This window comes from Nerophis ophidion, linkage group LG13 (genome assembly GCF_033978795.1).
Source record: "Nerophis ophidion isolate RoL-2023_Sa linkage group LG13, RoL_Noph_v1.0, whole genome shotgun sequence".
NCBI classification, from domain to species: Eukaryota; Metazoa; Chordata; class Actinopteri; order Syngnathiformes; family Syngnathidae; genus Nerophis; species Nerophis ophidion.
The window spans coordinates 46,153,920-46,160,979 of NC_084623.1; the positions used below are offsets into that span (position 1 = coordinate 46,153,920).

Consider the following 7,060-nt stretch of genomic DNA (forward strand, 5'->3'; position numbering starts at 1 on the left):
TTTAGGATCGTTTTTATTACGGTGGATGAGATTTGAGTAATATTTAGCTTTAGCTAAGGTAAGCATGCGTTTATAAGTTATTAAACCATCACTCCATGCTTGATGGTGCACCTCAAGTTTAGTCGTGCGCCATTTGCGTTCCAGCTTTCTACATAATAATTTTTGAGCTCTAGTTTCTTCTGTAAACCGCGGGTTGCGCTTTTTTGGAGCCTTTTTTAACTTTAGCGGTGCTATGTTATCAATGGTTTCGCGCAGGGCGTCGTTAAAGTTGTTAAAGAGGTTATCAATAGAGCCCACATATTTTGGGAATGGTGCCATTACCGAGGGCAGTAGGTCAGCAAGAGTTGTCGTTGTGGCCGTATTAATGTTGCGGCTGCTATAGCAGTTATTATTATTATTAGTTTGACGAACATGCGTCTGAACCTCGAATTTTATAAGGTAATGATCGGACAATACTTTAGTATACGGGAGTATCGTAACTTTGGAAACGGTGATACCCCTGACAAGCACTAGGTCTATCGTATTACCGTTGCGATGTGTGGGTTCATTTATTATTTGTGTGAGACCAGAGCTATCAATTATAGTCTGGAGCGCTACGCACGGTGGGTCCGATGGGGTATTCATATGGATATTAAAGTCCCTCATTATGATTATATTATCGGCGTGTGTCACTAGATCAGCAACGAACTCTGAGAATTCATTGATAAAGTCCGAACAGGGCCCTGGGGGGCGGTAGATAACAGCCAGGTGTAGAGGCAGCGGTGTGACAGACCTCATAGTAAGCACCTCAAACGATTTATATTCATTATTTATGTTAGGACTAAGGTTAAAGTTTTCGTTGTATATTAGTGCGACCCCCCCCCACCCCTTTTAAGAGGACGGGCAATATGCGCATGTGTAAAGTTAGGAGGACATGCCTCATTTAGCGCAAAAAAGTCGTTTGGTTTAAGCCAGGTTTCGCTGAGACCGATGACGTTAAGATTGTTGTCTCTGATAATATCATTAACTAACAACGTTTTGGGAGACAATGATCTTATGTTTAAAAAACCTATAATATAGGTAGTGGGCTGTTTTAGGGAATTTTTGATCAAATTATCCGTAGTAGCAATATTAATAATGTTGTGTTTATTATGCCCAGTGCATTTAGTATAACTACAACAAATGGTACATGTATGTATGTATCCTGTCATATCTCACATTCTATATAGTGTTTTGGAAAAAAGATGTCATCAACGTTATTTAATTAAGGGATCTAAACTATACCGCTGACGGTATTTTTTATTGTAATATTTTTTAAATTTTTGACCAAGGTAAGACAAAGAAAACATGCATGTGCACATGTTGAGCTTAAATGAGCTTGACACACCTGCTGTATATGTAAAATAATTTCTCTCTTTTTTTTAAGACGTAACAAACGCATGCATAATGATCTCAGCGTCTTTAGTGGACAGAATGTAGCAAATTTTAGACATTGTCTGTGTTGTTTGCCTAAAATCTTCATTATGATCATAATTATCAAATATATTGACAAATTGCAGTGTCGGTATCAGTCATTACCGGATCCTAACACTTCTAGTATCGGCCACCTCTGGCAAATAACTCCTGCGCTCTCTCTCGGAATGCATCGGTACTGCACTCTGCTAAATGCAGCCCGTATGGGCGTGCTCCCCCGGGCGGCCAGCAGAGGTCGCCACAGGACAAAGTAAAACCAGTAGTCAGACGAGGCGAGGAGGCGGAGGCGGTCGCACATAAACCCTTCGGTAACGTGTGCAAAAGGAGTGCTGTCATTTTGTTGCCCCAATTGCGGCCTAAAGGACGCGCACACATTTGAGAAACATCCGAAAAAGTCATACGTCACCTGACCCCGGCACAAGCAAGCAATAGTAACGTAAGACAAAAGGTATGCTTTATTTCCTTCTTTCTCCTCTTGTAAAAATTAGAGCAAGCAGAAGCAATACATGCTAACATCTTTGTGATACATGAGTGCCTTTATTAGTTTGTTTTTTTTAAGCTAACTTCCATTGTCTGGTGTTAACAGAATGAACACGAAAGTGTCGTTTTTTCAGAATAATGTACGTTTGCGTGTCGCATGAGCCGATTTAGTTTCATTGTTCATGTTTTAGCTTGCTAGCTATGTTGGAATTCCTGACCTAAAAGTTTGACAGGAAGGTATTATGGCCTGTTATTATTAGCTTGTCTGCACATTGGATACTTCCTTCTCAGCTGAGTCCAGCAGAGGACAAATAAAACAAAACAAAAAAATTCATTACATAACAGTACAGGATCTGTCTGCCAGACCACTTCCTGAATACCACAGCAGAGACTCTGCCCGGATCTGAGGCGGCTCTGCGTATTTGCTGGAAGGGTATCAAGAAGTCCTGATTGTTTTTCCTTGTCGTCCTTTAGCCTCGAGCTCGTCGTCTTTGTGGGTCAGTGATGCAACGGGAGTGACGCAGCAGGCGAACTCCCCAACTATACATGGCAACGCCAGGATCGCGGAGGAAGCCGTGCCAGAACTTTGTCCCGCGGACCGCCAACGAGGCGACGGCTCGGAGAGAAGATGGTGAAATTCTGACCCGGAGCGGAAGGCGAAGCGACGGGGTGTGATCCTAAATAGCAGGAGCATTTCCCTGACTGCGCGTTTGAAGACTTCCGCACGTTTGGGTAAGGCGACGATTAAAATGTGTTTGTTGTGGTGACATTGAGAGAACTGAAGGACATTTTGATTTCAGAGGAGGTGGAGTACAATTACCGCGCCTAATAACCAAACACGTAGAAATGATAACGCGGTATTCAAATGTGTCTGACGTCACCCAGGTAGGAGAAAGGCCTAACTTGCCAACGGATTTAGGTGAAAGATAAACACAGGCTTTCGAGCCGTGACCAAATGGAGTGACAGCTAGGACGGCCAATCACACGGCAGCAAGGAACAGCAGAGCCAATCCGTGAGCTTGTGGGCGGTCCAATGGAAAAAAAGCTTTCAGCTTTCCCACTTGGCCCTCGTGCTTGACCCGTCTCCATTTACTATAGTTGCTTTTGGACGGTAAAACCTGCACGGCACAGACAAAGTCTATTGGCACTTTTTACATTTTGTCAAAAAACCTTAAAGTGACAGCGTTCTCGCTCCACTTGGCGGTTCATTTACCGCAATCTTTAGGGCGTGGCAAAATTGAAAGTACAATAGAGTACCTGTTTCGGCCTTCATGTTTAAAATGATGTCGGTTTTAGACTCTGTCACAGTCTGCATGGTAGTTTTGTGTAGTTTTTTGTGTTTCTGCCTGTTTTGTAGTCACGTCTTCAACGACTACTTCTGCTTCTTAAAGGCCTACTGAAATTAGATTTTCTTATTTAAAGGTGGATAGCAGGTCCATTCTATGTGTCATACTTGATCATTTCGCGATATTGCCATATTTTGCTGAAATGATTTAGTAGAGAACACCGACGATAAAGTTCGCAACTTTTGGTCGCTAATAAAAAAGCCTTGCCTGTACTGGAAGTGGCAGACGATGTGCGCGTGACGTCACAGGTTGTAGGGCTCCTTACATCCTCACATTGTTTATAATGTGAGCCTCCGGCAGCAAGAGCTATTCGGACCGAGAAAGCGACAATTTCCCCATTAATTTGAGCGAGGATGAAAGATTCGTGGATGAGGAAAGTTAGAGTGAAGCACAAAAAGAAAAGAAAAGGCAACGGGTCCAGGCGGCAGCAGTGGGAGCGTTTCAGATGTAATTAGACACATTTACTTGGATAATTCTAGAAGATCCCTTATCTCAGGGGTCGGGAACCTTTTTGGCTGACAGAGCCATGAAAGCCAAATATTTTAAAATGTATTTCCGTGAGAACCATATCATATTTTTTAACACTGAATACAAATAAATGCGCGCATTATTTCAGTAAGACCAACATTTTTAGAGTATAGTAAGTCTCTAATTCATTTTAATAACATTGTTATTTCTTGAACAGGTGCGGTAGAAAAACAGATGGATGAATTAAAATGCATGAGAATGTTTTATATTATGAACGTTAATTTTAACATCGTGATTACCATCGGAATAATTCATTACTTATCGTGGTAAGCAATGTCAGCTAATATTTACCTGAAAGCCAGCTGCAGTCATCAAAAGAGCCACATCTGGCTCAAGAGCCATAGGTTCCCTACCCCTGCCTTATCTGCTTATTGTTTTAATAGTGTTTTAGTGAGATTGTAAAGTCATACCTGAAAGTCCGATGGCTGCGGTGAACGCCAGTGTCTCTCAGAGAAGCCAATGGAGAAGCCAAGATCACAGCTGCCTTTTTGAGCTGCAGGATGAGGTCGCATAATCCACTGAAGTCTCCGGTAAGAGCCGACTTAATATCACAATGTTCCCATCCAAAAACGTGCTGGTTGACGTAGAGAAACATGTTCGCTTGACCGCTCTGTGTTAAAGCTTCACAACAAAGAAACACCCGCTGTGTTTCGGTGCTAAAGGCAGCTGCAATCCACCGCTTTCCACCAACAGCATTATTCTTTATAGTCTCCATTATTAATTGAACAAATTGCAACACATATGTCCAAATTACTGTGTAATTCTGCGATAAAAAGAGATGACTTTTAGCCATGTGTGGTGCTGGGCTAATATGTCCGCTACAACCCGAGACGTCACGCGCACGCGTCATCATACGCGTCATCATTCCGCAACGTTTTCAACAAGAAACTCCGCGAGAAATTTAAAATTGTAATCTAGTAAACTAAAAAGGTCGTATTGGCATGTGTTGCAATGTTAATATTTCATCATTGATATATAAACTATCAGACTGCGTGGTAGGTAGTAGTGGGTTTCAGTAGGCCTTTAAAGTGACAGCGTTCTCGCTCCGGTTCATTTACCGCAGTCTTAGGGCGTCGCAAAATTGAAAGTACAATAGAGTACCTGTTTCGGCCTTCATGTTTAAAATGATGTAGGTTTTAGACTCTGTCACAGTCTGCATGGTAGTTTTGTGTAGTTTTTCGTGTTTCTGCCTGTTTTGTAGTCACGTCTTCAGTGACTACTTCTGCTTCTTAAAGTGCCAGTAGAGTGGAAAAACAAGTTGCCTCTAACTTCAAGCTATTATCATATATATATGATTTATGACACCTAGAGACTTCCAATTTTTGGGAATAAATAGATATGATCAGAATAGTATCAACTTCACAGAGATTCCCGAGCCATTTTGAGAGATAATAAGCAAGCCAGGCATGCGATCCGTGATGCAGAGTTAGGAACCACACATCCTTCCCCATCAACAACAATGCTAATCAAGCAGAATTTATGAGAGCCAACAAAGATTATTTTGGAAAAATTATGAACCAGGACCCTATTTTTTGGAGCCCGAACTTAAAGAGAATGATTATTAAGTTTTAGAAGGCGAGTGATGAATGCATTTTCATTGTAGCAGTAAACCATCTGGCGGATTGCAAGGTGCTAAACATACAAACTAAACATTTAAACCAAAGTAAAACAAACACTCACTGTAATATTTCCACTTTTGGTGGGATGCCGACCGACGTGACGCTCACATAATCTCATTTAGATGAAGAATCAGAATCAGAAATTCTTTAATAATCCCCGAGGGAAAATTAAGATTTTCTTTTGGGGTCTATTTCATCATCGACCTGAAAGTGAAAGTCGACCAGCTTGTCGGTTCATGGCCACATTTGTCTACTACCAGGTGGGAGATGCATGAGTTATAATCCACGATTTACTTTTCGCAAATTTGAGACGAACCAAAGGCAGCTTTTGGCTCAGTGTGTCAACAATAGCAGCGTAAACTACAATTAAGCTCATTGCTATCAATGCGTGGCTAAAATAGTCCGCCTGCGTTAGCGCTTATAATAACAATATGACTCATATTTGGTTAATAGTCAGGTCATGACATGTAACGGGAGTATTGTTAGCAGTTTTTGGATGTTTTTAGAGAGGGTATGAGTGCAACAGAGGACCCTCAATCTGTTGACTAAATTGTTAGATATTTATTTATGATTTTGAATGCATAAAAAAGCCAAACATTTGTGTTCTTGACTTACATAAGGATTGTGAAGGACAAACAGCACATCTCTTTTCATTTTTTGTGTATTTCCAGTATGACTGATCTGAAAACATGGTCATAATGCAGAAACGTTATTACCGTGATGTCAATCTCCAGGATTAACAGAAGGTATTCGGAGCGGAATATTCAAAATGGCTGAGTGAATTTGTTGCATTTCGTGATGTTCAAAAGGGTTTTTTTTTTTACATACTGTACTTTGCAGAATGTAATTACAAATGGATATGGTTTAACGGATACAATGAAACACAAAAGCATATAGAGTGTACTTGTTTTTCCACTCTGCTGGTACTTTAACACTTATTTCCTCACCTGTTCCTGGTTGGCTATTAGGAAGCTCACCTGCTCCTGATTGTCAATCAGGAGTGTCACCTGCCTATCAACACTGGTTCATTGTTTCCTGTATGCCACAGTGTGTTTTGTTTCAATTTTGCTTGTTACCTGGCTGCTCTACGTGCCTTACATTAGTTCTTTTTTTCATTCTACTTAAAGAATTAAAGCTTTTTACCTGCATGACGCTGTCTGTCTTTGCATCCTAGAGTCACACCAAACAACACCAAATGTGTGTGTGTGAAAGCTGTGTGAAGGGCTTATCAAGACTATTAAGTAGGTCTGGGCGATATGGCCTTTTATTAATATCTCTATTTTTGGGCCATGTCAAGATACACGATATATATCGCAATATTTTGCCTTAGCCTTGAATGAACACTTGATGCATATAATCACAGCAGTATGATGATTCTTTGTGTCTACATTAAAACATTGTTGGTCATACTGCATTAATATATTCTCATTTTAAACTTTCTTGCAGAGAGGGAAATCACAACTAAGTCAATTTAGCAAAACTGTATTTATTAAACAGTTATTACAGTGGCACAAACATTCATGTCATTTCCAAACAAGAAAGCGCAAGTTTGTCAGAGACATTTTAAAACAAGCTATGAGTGCACTTTTGTGCATGATGTCACTAAAATTACATATCAAAACAACACTAAATTAA

The 7,060-nt window shown here is 40.6% G+C and overlaps 1 long non-coding RNA gene across 1 annotated transcript; it reads left to right on the top strand.

The window, feature by feature from the left end:
• Positions 1-1,714: 1,714 nt before the first annotated feature.
• On the top strand, positions 1,715-6,573 carry LOC133564634 (uncharacterized). Its single transcript, XR_009809309.1, has 3 exons — positions 1,715-1,900; positions 2,407-2,664; positions 6,097-6,573. It is a non-coding gene; the product is annotated as an uncharacterized LOC133564634 (long non-coding RNA).
• The last annotated feature ends 487 nt before the right edge of the window (positions 6,574-7,060 follow it).